Below are 23,372 nucleotides of genomic sequence, written 5' to 3' on the forward strand. Positions count from 1 at the left end.
AAGCAATGCAAATGCATATCTTTCCTGTTTCAGGAAAATGTAAACCAATAACACGACTCACTAAAAAAACATTATCTCATATCCAAACAGAGGCTAACTGGTAACCACTCGATTTCTTAGTATCTCATTAAACAAAAATCAATCTAAATTTATCATACTATCATTATTTAATCTAAATGAACCAAACTTATTGCTAGCAAGGCTGTTAAATAATATATGCTTTCTCATTTTGTCTGATTATGACTGAATCCAATTCTAATTGATTTGATTCAATCTGATTATGATTTGATACTATTCTATCACTGGTGGTTGTATTTTCCTAGGCTCAACCTTGTTTGTTGGAATGCCCAGGCTACTCTATCCTACTCTAGTGTAGAGTCCAAATATCAGGCACTTGCACATGTAATTGTTGATGTTCAGTGGTTTTGTTATCTTCTATAGGAGTTTGTTATTCTGCTACACTCATCTCCACTTGTGTTTCATAACAATTAGTATGCTCTGTACTTGGCTGTTAATCCAGTGTTTCATGCTCGCACTCTGCATAGTGATATCGATTTGCACTTCATTTGTGAGTTAGTTGCTCGTGGGCCCATTCAACTTCGACATGTCTCAACTATTTCTCAGCTTGTTGATATCTTTACCAAAGGATTGTCTCGTGAGCATTTTCTCTCCTTGAGTCTTCAATTGTAGCCTTATGAGCTCTCACTGCAATTAAAAGAAAGTGTTAAATAATATATACTTTTCCATTCGGTCTAATTATAATCAGATCCAATTCTGATTGATTTGATCTAATTCTGATTTGATACTATTATGATTTGATGTATATTGTTTTTTATGTTTCATAGGATTATATTTCCTTTTCAAACCATAATATAATACTATAAATTGTACAATATTTCATCAATATTAATTAATTCAGTTTACAACCTAATTCATAACTCTTTCAAAAGCAAGTCTAAATCCAAGTGATAAAAAGGATCTATAACTGCACGAGATATCTAAAGTCATCAAAAGATTTACCTCTTGTATCCGAGGATGGTTCCTCTTACATATAGTCTGCAAAAATGAACTAACAAAAGAGCTTCAAAATTCATGGTAGGGAAAAAGAAAAATCAATAACTAGAGCTAGGGATTAAGGTTAGACAAGAGACTTGACTCACTCTCCTTGGCGTCCCTTTACCATTTTGAGTTTGGTGGCTATAGATCTCTAGAAGTGACCTGAACTTCTGAGAGCGAGAGAAATGTACCTAAAACCCTCGCTTCTTATACTTGGTATTTTATAGAAGGAGCTTGGGCTTATAGATGGTAAGTTATAAGCACTAGTTTTCTACAATTGAACTATGATATGGCCCCATTTCAAACTACGTATTCAAGTTATGAATTTGAGTTGAATTTAAATCATTAATTCGAACTATATATTTATACTATAAATTTAAGTCGAATTCGAACTAAACCAAGTCAAACACCCTTTGGCTCAAGTAAGCGGAGCTAGCTTAATTCAGCTCTAACATTACATAATACCATTCATAATTCAATTTGGTGGAGGTGTTATTGTTGTTTTATATCCCAAAAAATCTAGTTTATTACAATGATTATTAAATCCATTACTTTATATCTTATGATGCTACGGTTTTCTTTTTTTTAATTGGAGCTTATTGTTAATTTTCTAATGCAATATTATTAAAATTGTTGTTTATATCATTTTAGGCAACAGTTTAGAAAACGTAATCGAGTTAAGTGTTGCCTAAAGCCTAATATGTGGCAATCTCACAAAAACCAATCATCAAATCCAACAACATAATTGATTGGATTGTTTGGTTGATAAATCATCAACTTCATCTTCCATATAAGAATCACGATTTCGATAATGTTTATAACGCAATATGAAGGTTTAATATGTAAATCTACTTCTTTGTCTATTGATTATAACTTCGCATGATTAAGAAGCATTACAATTTATTTGTCTAATATGATAAAAGCCTAATAATGTGTGTACACATTCCGCTTCTATTATAGGTAGAGATCAAGGAAAAACCAAAGAAACCAAACCCACTGAAACGCTTTTGCAGATGTTATGATAATTCTAAGCCAACATGTGGAAGTGGTTTTGGGGGATGCTTATGGTAGATTCGGAGGTAGAGCCTTCAGTGGTGGCGCGAGTGGTGGTTATAGGTTAGGTGAGTCATATAAAGTCAGAGTCAGTTCCTATTGAGGACATGTTGCAAGTGAAATTAGTTGATATGAAGGATACGGTCGTGTTATGGTTGTATAGGATGTATTCTAGTAGGTGATTATGGTGGCCTTGGTGAGAGTTACGAAGGTATGGTGGTGGTGGTGGTGGTAGTAGTGGTAGTGGCTATGGAAGTGGCCCAAGCTGCTATGACATGAACGTGGAAATAGTGGCAGGGGTTCCTTCCTAGATAGTAGAGAGCAACAGATATCATCCTTATGGATGGTAGAAGGTCAATGGAAAAAGACTTAATTTATGGTTAATCCATTGGGATTTTTATGCATAAAATGAACAAGTATGCAGTGAAAATTCAAAAATTTTCATTCAAAAGCACAAAATCTTAACCCTATATCAGGGATATGAATCAAAGCATAAAGCAAGGTCACAACTTGTCCACACGGGGCAGTAAGATCACCATGGAAAGCAAAGAAGTGGTAGAGGACATAAAGATGGCGCTAGCAATCTTTTAGAGTGGATTGGTAGAAAGAGTTGAGAATTTTATATTGTAATTCTATGTAAAATAAATAGTAATAAATATTATGTTGGCCAAGGCAAAATAAAGTTTCAATTTATTTTTCACACAAAACAAGTGATCATCAATACAAAGCCCTAGTCAATATTTTGCCCAATGTGTAGAACCAGTGTTTGTTAACGGGGACCAAGGATGCTCAAATTGTAATATGGAACATACATTCTCTCTCATAAATTAATCTATGTCCTATTACAATTTAGATCTAAATAGTCAAACCCTATTATTTGTGATCTATAGTTTTTTCTCGTATTGATAGTAAACAAAATCTTTATCAACCTACGATTAGGTCAACCCTCTAATTATATATCGATATTGACTCTTCTACCAAAATATCATAACCACCCAAATGATAGAAAGTCAATGGAATATGTAAACTTATCAATAATATACTTATCGTGTGATAAAATTCTTTTATCATCTAATATCTCATCAAGGTTGAGGCATAAAAATAGTATTTACCTCAAATCAACTCTTGAGAAAATAATTTGATACTCAAAGTATTGACTTGATACAACTAGAATTAAGTAACAATTCAATCTCATTGTAGTCACAAATTTAAAACATCAAAGTCACCTATCAAGAAGAGCTTTGAGACAAATTCTCTCGTTGCAAAAAGTGATAATGACGATTACTCATAACCTTAATACACTTTTTGACATAGTTCACAACTGCCATATTGATAGCTTTGATAAAAAGACTACATTAGGCCAATGTCAACCTAAGCTGATTAGTGTAAAAAGTGCTCCAATGATATGAAATCTAAAAATCACATGCACCACGGTTTATTAAAAGACTTTTTTCTATAGATACCGGAGTTATCATCTATATGAGTTTCTCTAGCAAGTTAGTATAATGAAAATGCATACATGTGTTGCATTAGGTTGTTACCAAATAACCATGACATATGAGATTTGTCACTATCTTTCAATAAAATTGTTTAACACTATGTAATTTTATTGTATTATTTGTGTTCTTGATCACTATAATACTGAGTACAGACGTGTCTAAAATGACCATTTAATATATATTGGGTCCTCACAATTAAGACATATTTAAAATGGCTTGATTATCTAACATGGATTAAATGTATTTCCTCTATGTAATCCTTACGCAAGAATTTCTTTAATGAATAAAATTAAATCATGTCAACCAACAAACATGTTTCAATAAATGAGAGGGAAATTATAATTATTATTTTGCAATTTTATGTGGACGAAAAAACTATGAAACATGTTTACAATAAATGAGAAGGATTATTATTATTGTTTCATTTTATTTTTTTGGTATTTTATGTGGTTGCATGCAAGTAGGTTTCCTTTTGAAAGTGAGTGGTAAAATGAAGAATTAATGTGGAGGATTGTAAATCAACTAATTGAATATTTCGAGTACGAAAACTCTCTTCAAGGCGTTTGTAATTTTATTAATTTTAAAAGGTGTGAATGGATTTTCTTTTATTTTCTTTTTTTTTTTTTTTTTTTTTTTTTTTTGCATGATTTCATTATTCATGCTAATGTTAAATAAGTGAAGACCTCACTCAAAATGAAAAAATTAAGATACAAGTCGTATCATACAAAAATAAAAAGAATTAGTCTTATTGATGATTTTTCCATTTGTTATATATTTGCAAAAACGCATAATAAGTAGCTAAGCATGCGTTGAGTATGACAGTTATGGAGAAACACAAATATTTCATTCAATGGCATTAGTAATTAATTAGAGTAATATTATATATATCTACTTTAAGTATAAAAAATAATACATGTTTATATATATTACCCTATGATTAAGTATTACTTTATTCTTAATTCAAAATTATTTAATAATATATTAACACACATCAAATATATATATATACAATAGATATATATATAATTTTATTAAATTAATTAAGATCAACTTTGGCCTAGCTAATTAATAACCGTAAAAATGATCAAATTCATCGGTTTAACTCAAGAAACAATTAGTGACATTTATCACAGAAAGCATGCCCGAAAGCGGAGCCAAGTTAAGATATCTATACGTTGGTTACTTTAATAATTATACCGGTGGATTGCCTCCAGAAATCGGAAACTTATCGGCATTAGTTCAGTTTGATGCTGCTAACTGTGGACTGTCAGGTGAAATACCAGCTGAGATAGGACGTTTGCAGAATTTGGACACTATGTTTCTTCAAGTAAACAGTCTTTCAGGACCGTTAACCGCGGAGTTAGGTACCTTAAAGAGCTTGAAGTTGATGGACTTATCCAGCAACCTGTTGACCGGCGAAATACCGGACTCATTTGCTGAATTGAACAACTTGGGGCTGTTAAATCTTTACAGAAACGAACTTCGCGGTGCAATCCCGGAGTTTATCGGCGAGTTACCGCAGCTCGAGGTGTAACAGCTGTGGGAAAACAACTTTACCGGAAGCATTCCTAAAAAATTGGGCTCCAACGGCAAATTTAAGCTTCTAGATCTTTCCTCGAATAACCTAACGGGTTCGTTGCCTCCTGACATGTGTTCCGGTAACTCCTTGCAAATTTTAATCACTTTCGAGAATGTCTTGTCAGGTCCCATTCCAAAATCGTTGGGGAAACGTAAATCGCTGACCCGGGTGGTAATGGGAGAGAATTTTCTAAACGGATCTATATCGAAAGGTCTGTTTGGGTTACCGAATCTTACTGAGGTTGAGTTGGAAAATAATTATTTAACCGAGGAGTTCCCAGAGTCCGATTCCATCTCGATCAATCTTGGTCTAATTAGATTATCTAACAACAAGCTTTCTGGTTCTTTACCCGCTACCATTGGTAACTTCGTTGGACTTAAGAAGCTTCTACTTGATGGGAACAAGTTCTCTGGTCAAATCCCTCCCGAGATTAGCCAGTGTAAACTTTTAAGTGATCTTGATCTAAGTGGAAATGAACTTTCTGGGGAGATTCCTTATGAGTTTATAGGTTTGACATTCTTGACTTATCTGAATTTGTCAAGAAACCACCTTCGCGGTAACATTCCAGGTTCTTTATCATAACTCTATCTATGGTCCTCATAATTTTTAAGGGCGTCTAGTGAACCACTGCAACGCTTAAACATTGTTACCATTTAAATTGCAGTTGGTTTGTTCTAAAAATTAGTTTATATAAATAATTATTATGTTTAATTAATAATAAATTGGTAATAAATAAATGTTGAGATATAATTTTATTTAAATATCTCTTATATATTAAACAAAATTTATTAAGAATAAATTTATAACAAAATTAATATTAGTTTATTAATTTTTTTAATACCTAAAATATATATGATAATTAAAATATTTCATATATTACTTATTATTTTAGATGATTAGATCAATAATATTACTACAATCTTTTAGAACATATTATTGAAGTAATCTTTTATTCTACCAACACCTTTCAAAACAACTTTGTGCACCATCCTTAGGTATGCACATTATGATGTTTGACAGATTTTCCTTAATTATTATTTTATTTTCTCATTTATTTTTTTAATTTTAATCAGGATTTTTCATATTAAAATTTAGTTGTTTTGAGATTCTAATTAAATTATGAAGATATTTTATGCAATACCATGCACACATAAGTTTTTTAAAACTCAAAATCATTGAGAAGAATTGTTATTTTTTTCCAGCAGGATGTAATACTTAAACTATAGTTAACCATAATCACGCATAGAGTATGGAATATTGAATTGTTGATTGACTTGAAAACATAATTAAAATAGAGATATAGAAAAACATGAATAAGCCGTGTCTCTAAATTCGTAGAACCCTTGAAAATCACCTGAAAATTGTATATATATAATAATTGGTCTTCTTTTTCTAAACCTTCTTTGAATTATGATTTTTAACGAATAAAATTACTGTATTCGAGTTTCAAAGAAAACTTAACAAATTTATAAGAGATTATTGGATCCCTTGTCAAAGGTCTAATAGTACAAAAGCGCATACTAAACAGTATATCCAAATCATAAATTGTGAAGTTTATTAGATTAATCTTTATTGATCATTTTAAACTCATTCTTAAATTGTTATTAAATCATTTAATTATCTGATTTTATTAAAATAATTAATATTAACTCACATCAGAAAATTTGCAAACATACTCTCACTTGGGCAATATTAATTTTTTTTTTATTTTAAGAAAAACAAAACAATTTTGACTATTGAATAACCAACATTTTGACATTAAATTGGCTTATTTTTTCATGAAATAAAGTAGTCCAAAAATATGTAATATTACAATTACCAATCTAATTAACATGATACTAATAACAAACCAAAATATTACTAATGTCTGCTATTGACATAAGATTACTTATGATCATAATTACAAATAACCAAATTAACATAGATAAGTGATTTGGGATTGGGAGTATGGCAAAAACACTCAATCAAGTGATAGGTTTAGCATATAGTAAGGCATTGAGCAGAATCTTGAGGTTCAAGGTATTTGTTAAGATGATCAGTCAAAAATGGGTCTAACATAGGGGAAAGCGTGTAAAAGGAGAATGTTTCAAGTTTATATAGCTAGGACAAATAACAATAAATTGTATATCAACCCGGGCTAAAGTAGTGCAGATAGTAAGAAGTACAAATTCTAAAGTCTATACTATAGCATAAGGTCCGCTCATCCATAGTTACTAGTCAGTTGCCCTTTCATGATAATCCTTTATATGTGTCTTGATTTATTATGAAGCCACACTATTTTAAAGCTTGTGGCATAGTAGAGAAATTAGGGTATATCCTACCATAATAGCTCGAAGGATAATTTTTTATTGATTGGTTTTATAATAGATCATTCCTACTTACTGAGTGTGTTTAACTCACTTCATTCCTTTTGATTTTGCAAGCGAGAAACATAGAGGTAACGACAATGAGACGGTTGGTCAATGATGAAGTGGCATGCGACGAATAGACTCATAGAATTTCTATTTATTTTATAATTATGATATGATTGGAGATATTGTTATGGATTTTTATTTCATAAATACTTGTTGATATTCAATTATATTTTGATGCTTGCGATAGATGTTAGATATATTTATTATGATTAATAAAGTGAGGTTTTTCATATATTTGATACTTGTGCATAAGTTAATTTGTAAAATTTTAATATACATGACCTAGATTCAATAGCACTTTACCTTGTAAGACAAGACTTTCGAATTGGGGTGTTACAATCAGTATCAGAGCGGTAGAATTTGGTAACCCAAGTATTCAGAATATGATTGTTTGTGTTTTAGAAATAAAAATGAGTCTCATATACCACACTGATTGCCCTTGTTGACTTGTCATTGTAAGAAAGATTTTATATTCTTGTAAAGTAGATTGATATTAAATGATTATTGTGTTATGGGTTTCATAGATTGAGTTTAAAAACTAAGGATCAAAAGAGTTACTAAATACCTTCTCGAGAGTAACCCACCTAAGACACAAAATTCAAGGACAACCATGGCCATGATAAGTGCTAAGTGCTAAGGAAATCCAAAATAATTTTTGTAAAGTGTTGAGGTAGCAAAGAGATGTTCTAGATATGAGAGTAAGTCAGTTCAGGCACCACCAACCCAGGGTGAGACTGAGAGACCATCTAAGCTAAAAGATGAATTTTATAGCTCTTTGGATATTGCTAAAGATGGCAGAGATACTAAAATTGATTATATTATGGGGTTTAGATTAAAAAATGAGGAATAGGTTATTACACTATAACAATTTGCATCTGACGTCACAAAGAGGGGCATAACACTTTCCACTATTTCGAGGCACTCCTCTGCCACTACGAGATCATTAGTACATGAGAACCTAAAGGGTTGTTGCATGCTCAACAACCTATATAGTAAATGTAGCTTCATTTGACTTTTGGAATCACCTTTACTGGTGATGCCACTATTAGCTTACTCAAACTACCTAAAACACCACACTACTCCTTTAACACCTCTTTCATTAAATTTTTTATGTTAATGGCATTCAATCCATTTTATGATGATAGGGTCGAGGTCCCTACATCCTATGCCTTAGGTGGGTCTACTATTGAAGCATTCCTAATTAATCTTTTGGATCACCTTATCTCAATATTGTAAAACTCATGGTTCAATCATGTCATAATCAATCTATTGTTGTAGGTATTAAAAATCACTTACAGTGATTGTCATGCAAGGGTCGTCAACATAACATGAGAGACTCAACTTCTATCTGAGTACACACAATCACTTAGACATGTTAGACTCCCAAAATCTTACACTAATACCAAATTGTAACACTCCTTTTATAGGTCCTACCATTCAAGATCCAAATGATCCTTAAACTAAAGTTTATCATAAGTTTTAACAATAACACCTCTAAACTTGGATATTATGTTAAACTAAGATTCCTTCAAGCATCATTTCTTTTTTTCATTTCTTTAATATAAAGATTTAAGAAAATCTCGTTTGTTCTTGCGTCCGACTTGTTTTTTCCTAAAGTTCAGTGAAAAAGTAAAAGAAACTATCACAATTTGGTATTTAATAGAGTAGTAGATCTTTTTTGTGTCTAGAAAGTAGTAGCTCAATTGTACATTTGAAATTTGATTGTGGAACTGACCCACCAACACAACGCAAACCCACATCTCTTATTTGTGTTTTAGTTTTCAAAGGTCACAATTGAATTATTGGAATTTACAATTCTACTTAAAATAGTTATCAGAATTCTACATTATAATATGACATAAGTAAAAAATAATATATATCATAAAATACATTAAACTAATATAATATAGTGAATATATCATATAATATAAGACATATTATCGATACACTTTTTAAAAAAAATAATAAAATAATAAATATATATATAAGAAATGTTAAATTTTCAAAGGTATTTATAATATTTTTTAAAATGATAATATGTTAATTAAAATTTTTTATTATTTTATTTTTTTAAAAAGATATTAAATAATATAATATGATATATAATATAAAAAATTATATTTTTGATATATAATATAATAGGTGATTAACTAGCATGGTACTCAATGATGGAGGGACCAGTGCATTTAAAAAAGATATTTTCCTTTTTTTTTTTCTTTCCAATAAATATCCATCCAACCAGTGCATGGGATTGTACAATTTCGATGGTTTCTGGATAATTATTCACATTTAAACTAATCATAGACTTCTGAAAATTGGTAACAAGATCTTTAACATTCAAGTAATACTATACATACATACATACATACATATATATATATATATATATATATATATATATATATATATATATATATATATATATATATAGAGTATTATAATATGATATAATTATATTTAATTGGATAATTTTTAAATAAGATAAAAAAATAAATAATCAAAATTAAGGTCAGTAGAATTCCCCTCATTCAATATTTGTGGTTTCTCATTTTAATATGGCCTTCTCTATAAACTAAAACTATTTTATGGTTTAATGCACAAAATCAAGACATCCTTCTTCAATGAGTATATTTATTATCAAAATTATAAGATTAAAGAGACAGTGTCGAATGAACTTTTAGAATTAAGAAATATTATTTATACATTAAAAAATAATAATGTTATATTATGATAGACGTGGAGGATTTAATACTTACTAAATTTTTCTTTATTGTTTCATTATATTTAGGTCAAAAGATTTATTCTTGTCTAAGATTTGGTGAAATCTCAAACGTATATTTGTTAACTTTCAAAAACTTAAATATTCATTCTTCTATTAAATTCACTGTTAGAGTTAATGATAAAAATGTCATTTTACTAAAACTATTAGAAAAAACTAAAAATTTATCACATTTCTTCCCTAAGTTTAAAAATCTAACAATTTTTCTCTACTCAAAGTTTGAAAAGTGGTCATTTCTCTCATAGGGTTTTTACTCTTCTCCGACCACCTCCATTCCGATCAACAATCAACCCTTGCCACCCATCTCTCCCGATGTCGGCCTTTCTTGCCAGAAGAACGATTCATCTAGCGTTAAATCATTTGTTTAGACAACAAACAAATCATCCAAACAAATCATCTTTGTCTGGACGATTAATCTATTTAACCATTGTAATGCTTAAATATCATAACTATATAGATTGCACTTGTTTGGTAAAAAAATTGGTATTTATAAATAATTATTAACATGTGAGTAGCTAGTGATAAATTAATGTTGAGATATAATTTTACTTAAATGTCTCTAATATGTTAAAAATAAAAATTTATAATGAAATTAAAATTATTTTGACAATTTTTTAATACATAAAGTATATATGGTAATCAAAATATTTAATATATTATTCATCATGTCAAATTAATAATATTACTGTAATATTTTAGTACTTTATAAAAGATAAATTATTGAAATAATCTCTTATTCTCTTGACACCCTTGAAAGCAACTTTGTGCATCATCCTCAGGTATATAGATTATGTTGTTGGACAAATTTTCCTTAATTATAATTTCATTTTCTTATTTATTTTTTCATTTTAATTATGAAGATTCGTTTTAATTAATATTTTATTATTTTATAATTCCTTCTTTCATTTTTTTTTATGTAGTATAAATAGAGTTATTTTGATCTTTCGGCATAAATAAAAGTTTGTTGATGATTCAATTCAGAGTTACTTTGTCATATTGAGAATTATTATTCGTAGATTCGTTACCAGAGCACATGTAATGCCTAACCTATCTCATTACAACTTAATATTTGCATTGGGCAATCTCACCGTACAAATCAGAATTATGCAATATTAGGGGGACCTATTTTTTATATACAACTGGGTTATTCTGTGATAATATTTTGTGTCTATTTTTGAAAATATAATTGAAAATATAATTAATATATTATTATATGATTGAATATTAATTAATTATTAATTTAAAATTATTTAATGAAATAATAATACGTTATTTATATATCAAATATATACTAAAAAATATATGTATATAATATAAGATTAGGTTTTTTGTAACTCAAAATCATTGAGAAGAATTGATTTTTTTTTTTAATTTTCAGCAGGATGTAATGCTTAAACTAGAGTAAACTATAATCATGCATAGAGTATAAAATATTGAATTATTGATTAATTTGAATACATAATTAAAATGGGGTTATAGAAAACATGAATGAGTTGTGTTTCTAAATTTGTAGAACCCTGAAAATTGCATATGTGCAATGATTGGTCTTCCTCTATTAAAACTTTTTTGAACAAAGATTTTTAATGAATAAAATTGTTATTTTAGGATTTTAAAAAGAAGAGTTAACAAATTTATAAGAGATTAATAGACTCTTATTAAAGATTTAATAATATAAAAGTTCACACTAAATTGCATACTCAAATCATAAACTATAAAGTTTATTGAGTTTATCTTTATTGATTATTTTAAACTCATTCATAAATTATTAATTAAACTATTTAATTACTCAATTTATTGAAATAATTAATATTAACTATCATCAGAAAAACTACTAACATATTCTCATTTGAGCAATATCAATTTTTTTTTATTTTAAGAAAAATAAAACAATTTTGATTGTTGGATAACCAACATTTTAACATTAAATTGGCCAATATATTCATAAAGTGAGGTAGTCCAAAGATATGTAATATTACAATCAGCAATCCATTAAACATAATATTAATCATGGACCAAAGCATTACTAATATATTTTATTGACATAAGATTGTCCATAAAAACAATTGTGAATAACCAAATTAACATGGATGAGTGATTTGGGAGTGGTAAAAACACTCAATCAAGTGATGATTCCCAAGTATAGTAAGGCATTGAGCAAAGTCTTGAGGACGAGGCATTGGTTAAGAGGAAAAGTCAAAAGATGGGTCTAGCACATGGGAGAGTGCCTAAAAGGAGTCTGCTTCCAGTTAAGACAGCTAGGACACATAACAATGAATTGTATAGCAGCCCTAGCTAACGCAGAGTAGATTGTAGGGAGTACAAATTCTGGAGCCTACAACGTAAAGTCAGGCAAAGGTCAAGTCATCTGCAGTTACTACTTAGTTGCTCTTTCATGGTAACTTTTTTATATGTATTGATTTATTCTGAAGTCACACGCTACTTTAAAGCTTCTGGCATAGTAGAGTGTCTAGGGCATATCCCACCGAAGGGCTAGAAACGAGTTAAGATGAGTCCAAAGAGGAGCTCAGCCCCTTTTAGATTAGTTGAGGTTTAGGGTCGCTCAATCAGATGTTTATGTTTGACTCACTTGATAAATTTATTATTTATGATCAACTCGTATTTATTCGGGTTCATATGCATAGCTTGCATTCACATGAGATATTCGTCTCGACTCAATTATCAAGCCCGACTTTAAGCTCATATTTCAGGCTCATTTCAAATTATGGATCATTCAAATATATAATTATCTGTATCATATGCAATTTGCTTAATTTATTTTTTTCATTTAAGCAAGCCAAGGCTCGCTTAGCCTGTATTTGAGTTTGGATTCGTGATTATTTTTTGCTTAAAACCTAGGCTCACATTCATGCTTACTTGAGAAGGAAATTATAATTAAAATTAAATCATGTCAACCATAAACATGTTTCAATAAATGAGAAGGAAATTATAATTATTATTTTTTAATTTTATGTGGACAAAAAAAGAAAACTATGAAACATGTTTACAATAAATGAGAAGGATAATTATTATTATTATTATTATTATTATTATTATTATTATTATTATTATTATTTTCTGGTATTTTATGTGGATGCAAGCATGTAGGTTTCCATTTGAAAGTGGGTGGTAAAATGAAAACTCATTTTAAGGGGTTTTGTAATTTTTAATTTTATAAATGTTGAAAGGTGTGAATGGATTTTTTTTTTTTTTTTTATGATTTCATTATCCACGTTAATGTTAAAGAAGTGAAGACCTCACTCAAAATGAAAAAATTAAGATGCAAAAAGAATTAGTCTTATTGATGATTTTCCCATTTGTTATATATTTACAAAAACAATAATAAGTAGCTAAAAATGTGTGAGTGTGACAGTCATGAAGAAGCACAAATATTTTACTTGATGAGATTTGTGATTAATTAAGGCCAACTTTGCCCTAATTAATATGCATAAAAATGGTCAAATTCCTCGGTCTAACTCAGTTATGAAACAATTTTTGTAAATTATGTTAAGAATTTTGAATGAAGAAAGTATGAATAAAATATGAATAATATTATGTTTATCTATTTTAAATACATAAATAAATATATATTTATAATATTTTATTATATAATTATATGTTATTTTATTAAGTGTTTAATATTATTAATCACTTAATTATATATACTTATTTATATATTTAAAGTGAATACCTATATTATATTTATGAAATATATGGACCAATCAATTTATGTGACAGAATATGCTTTAATTTATTTTAGTAAGAATAAGAATGAAAGGCGCAATTGAAATTGAGATGTTAAACAAATGAATGAATGCATCGCAGTTATATAAAGTTAAAAATGAATATTAATTTTGTACAGTTTGATTCTAATAATCAATGTAGAAGACCAGACAAAGCCAAAAGATTAATGAAAAGGATCATTGTCTTGAATGATTGTTAAGCGAGGAAAGGAAGAGGGGACAAAAGGAGCAGTATTTAAGACAAATATGAGTGTTTGATACAATGTGTTTTCTGGGTCAGAAGTGCTTTGAGCTTAGCATTTTGTTGTATAACCACCATTGAGCACCATTATTATCAAAAGTTCAATTTCAATATCAAGCATTGCACAAGAAATATTGTGATAACGATGCTAGAATTGCAAGATAACTCCATAATCTACTATATTAATTATTGATATAGGTGAACAATGAAATGATGGAAACAGTATTGGGGTTGCAATACTTCTTTTATTAATATTTTTTTGGGTTGAATAGTGCATACAAAGGCTATATATGGTTGGATTTGATACAATATCATATATGGTCAAAAGTATGAGTTGTATGTGAAGTAGTGAAATATATACAAAATATTTTTTGTTATATTTGTCCATAACGAACGTTGAGGAGTTCTTGTTTAACTTGATCACGAGCAAAATGGAAATCAATCTCCAAGTGTTTAGACCGTGAATGAAAAATAAGATTCATAGTGAGGTAGGTGGCCCATAAATTATCACACCAAATATTAAGGGGCGATGAAAGAGGAAAGTTGAGTTCACAGAGCAAAGATTTAAGCCACATAAGTTCCGAGGCACACGTAGGAATCGCCCTATACTCAGCTACAGTGGAGGAACGAGCTACTATCCATTGTTTCTAAGAACTCCAAGAAATTATATTAGAGCTGAAGAAAATTGCAAGCTCATGGTTTTTTCTTGTCATCTAGACTGTCACCCCAATTGACTTCATAGTAACCGACAAGCTCCAAAGAGCTTGATTTCCACAAAAGCAAGCCATGACCAAGAGTACCATGAAGATGATGAAGAATCTGTTTTATACCTTTCTAATGAGTTTTACAAGGCTAATGCATGTATTGAGCCACTTGATTAACAAAAAGGGCAATTTTCGATCTAGTGATACACAAGAATTGCAAGCTCCTAACGATTTGTCAATATAGTGTGGGATCATCAAATGCTTCAGAATCTTTATAGGCGAATTTAATGGTAGGACACGAGGGAGTGGAAACTGACTTGGCATTAGTCATGTTAGTTTTTCGAAGAAGATTTGTAATGAATTTCTACTGTGATAATAAAATGGCCAAACGACTATTTCCTACCCAAGGTATGCTGTAATGACAAGTTTTCACCCTTTAACTATGGAAACACCAAATAGGGCTGGACTCGAGCTGAGCCAGCTCGAGCTCGAGCTCGGCTTGGCTCGATTCGGGCTTGAAATGGGTCGAGCTCTGCTTAGCTCGATTGAGCTCGAGTCGAGCTCGAGCTGGCTTAGGTTGGCTCGGTAGATTTTTTTAAAATTTTTTATACAAAATGACGTCGTTTTGATCCATATATATACAAAACGATGTCGTTTTGATATGAAAAATGAGTCGAGCAGAGCCAAAAAAGAGTCAAGCCAAACTCGAGTCGAGCTGAGTTTGGCTCGAGTCGAGCTCGAGCTGAACTCAAGCCATCCATAAATAAACCGAGCCGAGCCTGAGCTCGGCTCGACTCAAGTCCAGCCCTAACACCAAATACCCACCCATGACCGGTTAAATTTAATAGAACCCTAACGCTTGAAAATTTTATCTCTTTTTGCCTCCTTAAACTTTAAAAACTAAAATTTTCCCTCATCCTAAGTTTTAAAAAATGGCAATTTCACCTTAGGGTTTGGTTTTGAAATCTCTGGCAACCTCTCTAGCTCCATTGTCGATGGTTTCTCCCTCCCGAAGCATCCTCTCCTTTCGACGATCTGTTTCCTCCCATTTGAAGGGTTGATCGACATCAGAGACACCTTGAGAGACGAAGAACTTCATCGGGGAAGACGAACTTTGTCTTCCCAGACAAAGACGAAGTCGTCGTCTTCGTTTGAAAAGATGATCGTCTTCCTAAAAGAAGACCTCTGGGAAGACGACCGTCTTTTTCGACAAAGTTTTTCATCTCTCAAAGTGTCTTTAACGTCGATTGACCCTCCAAATGGGAGGAAAGAGATCATTGGAAGGAGAGGATGTCTCGGGAGGGAGAGGTCGTTAACAATATCATCAGAGATTTCAAAACCAAACCCTAGGGTGAAACTGTCATTTTTTAAAACTTAGGCTGGAAAAAATTTTTAGTTTTCAAAGTTTAAGAGGGTAAAAATAGATTACATTTTAGTTTATTTTTTAATATTATAGAGAAAATAACTATTTTACCCTTACTACCGTTATTTTTAACTGGTCATGGGTGGGTATTTGGTGTTTCCATAGTTAAATAATGGAAACTTGTCATTACAGCATACCTTGGGTGGGAAATAGTCGTTTAGCCTAATAAAATAACAATGGTTAACCAATAAGCCTCTACGCCAAGAAAGTCGTGTAGTGAGCCGAGTTCCTTAAAAGTTATGTCTTGTTGAAGCTGTTGTATGACATTAGACAAAAAAGTAAAATCGCTTCTTGTGAGGATAAGATCATCAACATAAATCAAACAATATGCTATAGTGCGCCCATTTCTGTAGTACTAGAAGGAGATGTCGAACTTAGAGCCAATAAAGACTAGTTGACGTAAGAGATTGGTGAGATGAGAGAACTAAGCCTGGGGTGCCCTATATAAGGACTTCCAAAGACGACAAACATGATCAAGTTTAAATGGATTGACATAGCCTTATGGCTACACCATATATACAGCTTCATTAAAGTGGCCATGAAAGAAGGCATTAAAGACATCAGACTATTTTTTTTTCCAACTAAAGGACATGTCAAGAGAGAGAATACACCTGATTGTGAGTGGTTTAATTACCAAACTAAAGGTTTCAAATCGATACTCAGACGTTGATAAAACCCTTTTGTAACAAGGTAAGCCTTATAACAGTTGATAATACCATCAAGATTTTTCTTATCTTGAAACACCTACTTATTACCAACAATATAAGATGTTTCCTCTCAAGGGACCAAGTCTCATGTGCCTTGTGATAAGAGTGCATCAATTTATTTACTCATGGCATCACGTCACACTTTGTGGTTGAATGTTTCAATAAAAGAAGTAGGTGATTAAAGTATAACCAAACCAGTGTTGAATGACTTAAGCTTCAAATGCCCTAATTTCACCTCATCATCATAGAATGAATGTTCTGCTCAGACGACAGAGGAGTTAGAGATGAGGTGGGCATTGGTTAAGGCCAAAAGTGAGGAGATCCACAACTAAATTCAATCCAAGGGGCCTAGATTACTGTTGTCAGAGGGTAAGGGTTGTAAAGCCATCGACAAAGTAGACTGAAATGACTTATCGATAGGAGCATCTATGGGTGCTAGAGGCGAGATAAAAGGACTAAATACAGGTGAACTGATGTAACGGGTAGGCACTAAGTTGTTGATTCTATTGCCACTCACATTCGAACCTCTGAAAGGAAATACCTACTCATCAAAGAGAACATGTCGTGAGTAATAGATTTTGTTATCAGAATTGTCAAAGCAAAAATAACCCTTATGAACTTACTATAACCAAGGAAAACACATTGTTTGGAATGAGGAGATAATTCAGTTTTGGCATATGGATGCAGCCAAAGTAGCAAGCAAAACCTAAGATTTTTATATATGCATAGTTTTTGTTTCAAGAAATAGTTTTTGGCATTTAGAAAATTGATCAAGATGTAGAGTGGGAAAACAATTTATAGTGTAAATAGTAGCAACAAGGCATGTTCCCAAAAATTTATTGGCAAGTTAGCATGGTTTAATAAGGCAAGTCCGGTTTCAACAATATGGTGATGCTTTATTTCAACACAGCTATTTTGTTCGGTTGTATAGAGATAGGAACATCACTGAGAAATACCATTTTTTGCAAGATAAGTTTGTATGGCTTGAAACTCACCATGCCAATCAGATTGAAAACTCTTAATAAGATGACCAAAATATTTTTCCACAATGCAACAAAATTTAATAAAATAATTAAGAAACTCTCACTTGTACTTAAGAAAAAATAACCAAGAATATTTGCTAAAGTGATCATAAAAAAGAACATAATATCTAACATCATTGAAGAAACCAGGGCAAGCCCCCAAATATTTGAACAAACTAATTATAATAGAGCTGAAGCATTAAAATTAGAGGATGGAAAAGGTAACTTAGAACATTTATTGACGCTACAAGCATGACAATGAGTACTAATGTCATTAACAAAATTAATATTAAATTATAGCAAGACATGTTTAATAGTTGGTATGAAAGCATGCCCAAGGCGCATATGTCAGATTAACAATACAGACGATAAAGTTGTGTAACCACTAGACAAGGATTGAGAGGGCTCTAATAAAAGAGAATATAATCTTTTGTCACTAAGATATTTGTACAGGATCGCTCGAGTTGTCAATACCTTGAAAAGAATAGTCAAAAAAAAAAAAATTCAAGAGAAACATTATTTGTGCAAGTAAAGGAATTGACAAAAAACAAATTATGACAAGCAAATGAAACATGTAAAATATCTTGAAAAAATGTTAACTCAAAGAGTCATTATACTCTTATTTTAATGATGACAAACTAATATATCCTAAATCAAACTGACTAGTAACTTTACTTGAATGTGAGTTTAGATTACTAGAATTCATAAAATTTATTTGAAGGAAATCAAAGTAGAAATCAAAGACAAGACTTAAATGAATAATTTTTGAAGATTTGAAGAAAAACTTAAGTTTAGGTAGATATGTTTCTAATCTTAAAGCATTTGTTTTTATTAGAATATTTATTTTTATGTGAAAACTCTCACAAAAATTTGTTTCATATCTTTCATACCTTGGGGTTAAAGTGTCATTTTTCAAACTTAATGAGTTAAACCATTTTTTATTAAATTCCAATACCCTACTTGAAATTATGAAGTTTTGTAAACTAAAATGTCATATTTCAATTTAGGGTTTGAATAAGTTTTCTAAAAATAGGTTAAATTGATATTTTTCATATCTTTCATAATTTTGGGTTAAAATGTCATTATTTCAAACTTATTGAGTTAAGCCAAATTTTTATCAAATTTCAATAACTCATTTGAAATTATGAAGTTTTATGGACTAAAATTTTATATCTCAAAGTTATTGTTGAAAGAGTTTTCCAAAATGGGTTAAATTGTCACTTTTCAAAGTTTCAACAAAAAATTACAAATTTTTAAAAATTCAGTGGTAAAAAATAATAAAATTTGGTTGACTAAATTTAAAAAGTCAAATTTTTCAATGGTAACTTTCAAATTATCCAGAAGTTATGTATTTTGGCTTTAAAAAATTTGGTTGATCAAATTTCTTTTGATTGACCAAATTGTGTTATGAATTTTCTAACGATTAGTACCACATAGACACACGGAAGTATCATGTCACATCCGATTGATCGAATTTTATGTTTTTTGAAAAATTAAAATGGCTAGTTTTGTGCACAACAGTAACTTTCCTCATTTTCCTTATATAAACTCAATCAAATTCACTTTGAATGGACTTTTGCCACCAAGAACTTTCATATATTTTGAGAGTAAATCAATTTTAAACTATTCACTTACAAATTCTTTTCTTTATTTAAAACTCTTCCTTATATACTTTTTGATTTCATTTGTATTGGGTTGTAATAGGCTTAAATTCTCATACACACTCTTTGAGAGAGATTATGTTTTGAATTCATACAAAAATTTGCATTACAAAATAGTAAGGTTTACTTTTGAAGAGATTAGAAAATTTTTAACGATAAAAATTAAGTTCTATCACTTGTAAAGGTTAATAGCACCTTGGAAGCTATTTTTGTTGTAAAGAAAAGTTTGGTTGAGATTTTGTCAACTAAGGATTAGTGAAATACTCCAAATGAGATAACTTAAAGGAGCAGACGTAGCTCGAGTTATGTCGAATCACGACAAATTGCGTATTTGATTTTTTTATCCCTTAAACTTATATTTTGTGTTATGTTATTTTGATTGTGTTGATTATTGAAAAATATTTTGTCATTCTCATAAATTGCATTAAAAATAGTCAACATTCGTTAAATTGAATAAATTGGTTTAATTCTTTAATTTGTTAAAGATTGTTTTAGATTATCTAATTTCCCCCATTGGATCTTTTAAAAAATATGTCTTGGAATTAAGATAGAATGTATTCAAACCAATTTGAGTAATGGGAAGTGTCTTACCATCACTAATAACAAGCTCTTCTGGTCTAGTATATTCAGAATGAATAGCTAAGTTTTCCATGTCATTGATTAAGTGATGAGTGGTGCCGAAATTAATAACCCAAGGTTTGGAAGTGTTGGAAGAGGAAGCTAGATCGCTGCAGGGCTGAACTGGAATTTGAGATATATTAATGGCTTGACTATCTTGCATCCGGGGAGAAGGACACTATTTTGAAACATGGTTAACACTATGACAGTTGAAGCAAGTGAGCAGAGAATCAAGGGAAGCATTACCACTGGAAGGTGATCCAGAAGAGAAACAACCCAATTATCCTTGTATATTGCATCCACAGTCTCTAACCCTATTGTACGAATAGCGGGCATTGTAATGTGCTAAAGGGATGATGACTTCAAAGTGTAGAGTCTCTTACACTAATTCAAATTCTTCACTCAGTAACAAGCTATAAAGATAATTGAAGGACACAACAATAAGGTGTGATTTGATACTTTGAACAAATGAGCAATATGAGTCTTACGCTAATTCAGATTCTTCACTCAACTACAAACTATAGAGATAATTGAAGGACACAACAATAAGGTGTGATTTGATACTTTGAACAAATGAGAGATATGCTAGTCCAAGGCCTAAGGGGATTACATCAACAAAATCTTTGTTATCGATGGGATAATGAAGCGCACATAGCTAATCGAAGATTTTTTTAGCCAACTACATATATTTTAGAATGGAATCATTGTTGCAATAGATATAGGTGAACGATGAAACAATGGAAACAATACTGGGGTTGCAATTTTATTTTATTAATATTTGCTTCTTGGATAAATAGTATGCACAAAGGTTACATATGGTTGGATTTGATGAGTATCAGATATGGCAAATGTATGAGTTGTATGTGATATACTGAAATATACATAGAATATTTTATATTATATTTGTCCATATGGGTTAGCATGAGTTGTGTGTATCAAACGAGAATAAGATAAATGGATTAGATATGAAAGGATTTTTAACATGGTTTAGTTTGCTACTCAGAAGTCTAAATTTATTGTTATTGCATTTATCGTTGGGAAAATATTTTGATAAAGTGTTAATAGTGTTTGTAAATGAAAATCTCCTATAAACTTAACTTGAACGATCTCCAATAAGGTTTCAGAGCTTGATTTACTAAGAACGCCTTGGATCTCTAGTGATAACCTAGATTCCCCTCTTCACCTTTGTTTAATTCTTTATTTATAGGAGGAACAAGCAAGGTTAGTGCTTGACTGATCTATTCAAAATCAATCTCCTATTTTGTTTCATATGGAGATAGAATAATTATTCAATTTTGATTTTGTAAGAAATTATTGCTTTCCTACATAAACACAAGCCTAGGTAGTAAATACAAGAATGAGAAAAATATGGTATGAAAATTATACAGGTATAATATGGTAAATAGTGAAAAATAAGTTCGTAAAAAATGGACATAAAATTCTAATACAGTAAAGATGCAAAACATATATATACGAGTTTAGTACGACATATCATCAATAATATGTTTATAAATTACGACAATATTAATCATAATTTTAACATTTCTCATAGATTTCTGAATTAAAATTCATATAATAATTCAAATGTAAAGTATCAAATTTACTATAAAACTTAATATAATAATTCAAATGCAAGTTTGAAGATAGTAATTTTGAGCCTCCACATTTGTAACACTAAAAAACAATATCAATGTTTAGAGAAAAGAGAAAAAAAATTGTTTTTTCAATCATCAACATATGCCACCTTCAAATTGATATTCAGATTGCAAGCTCAAACCTAGTTATCGCTGCTAGGTTGTTATTGCTATGAAATGTAAAAAACAACACCGCCAAATACAGTAGAAGAGAAGAGATTAGAGATTTGAGTAAAATAAAAATTGGAGTTTTCTGTTTTATATAGTCGTGGCATTATAATAATTAACTGAAAATGTCAAAGACATTTTTGTACTTTAGATTTGCCATTAAAACAATATCGTTTTGAAATTCTCCAAAAATTCATAAAAAATGAAAAAAGTAAAAAAGGACAAAAATATGCTTTTAATATGGAAAAGACATAAAATGCACGTTTTATATTTTTTTAGTTCAAAAATTCAAAATGACATATTTAAAACGTGAATAATACGCGTTTTTACTAACTAGGAATGCAAGATAAGGATGTAATGTAATTTAAAAAGTCATTATCTTTAAACGAGAGACTTCTACCTACATGTCAAGCTCCATTAAGGATGTGCCTAGCAATAAACTTGTAGTCTATCATTTTATTAGGTATTGTTATGTGGGTTTGCTCAAAAAGGAGTTTTATTGTACAAAAACTAACCCACCCCCAATTGTATGAACAACTTTGATATGTGAGATTAAACACCATTTTTTGGTAAGAGCATTTAACATTATGATAGTCCTAACTATATTACTTATACCCGAATTTAGGTAATATCAAAACTACGAATAATTCTAAAATAACCACCTTATGTAATTATAATGTCTTCATAATCAGTTGGCATGTATTGATCTCTTCATTAGAATTCTATTATTTTAAGTGTTTTTATCTATTCAAAACATTATAAATAAAGAATGTCACAAAGTGTAGGTATGACTTATAACTTTTCTATGTATAATTTGGCAATTTTTTTTTCTATAAATTTGGCATGATGGGGTAAGAATTTCTCTTTAAATAAATAAATTTTAAACTTGAAAATAGAAGAATTTGAATGTTTTTGAAACTTTTCATACTTGATGAATGAGTAACATAAGGTTGTCTTTAAAAGTACGACGCTAAAAGATTTGCTTAGAGTTACACAAATACAAACACATGCAGAGAAAATTACTCGTAAGGTCTTTTGCCTTTATTCATCTGATGTTGTGATTGTTCCACTCTC

The 23,372-nt window shown here is 30.2% G+C and overlaps 1 long non-coding RNA gene across 1 annotated transcript; it reads right to left on the minus strand.

Moving 5' to 3' along the window:
* Positions 1–34: 34 nt before the first annotated feature.
* Positions 35–1,266, minus strand: LOC123206184. Its single transcript, XR_006499954.1, has 3 exons — positions 1,161–1,266; positions 1,021–1,056; positions 35–705 (listed from the first exon to the last, which is right to left on the minus strand). It is a non-coding gene; the product is annotated as an uncharacterized LOC123206184 (long non-coding RNA).
* Between the last annotated feature and the right edge of the window lie 22,106 nt (positions 1,267–23,372).

Source organism: Mangifera indica, unplaced genomic scaffold (genome assembly GCF_011075055.1).
Source record: "Mangifera indica cultivar Alphonso unplaced genomic scaffold, CATAS_Mindica_2.1 Un_0027, whole genome shotgun sequence".
Classification (NCBI taxonomy): domain Eukaryota; kingdom Viridiplantae; phylum Streptophyta; class Magnoliopsida; order Sapindales; family Anacardiaceae; genus Mangifera; species Mangifera indica.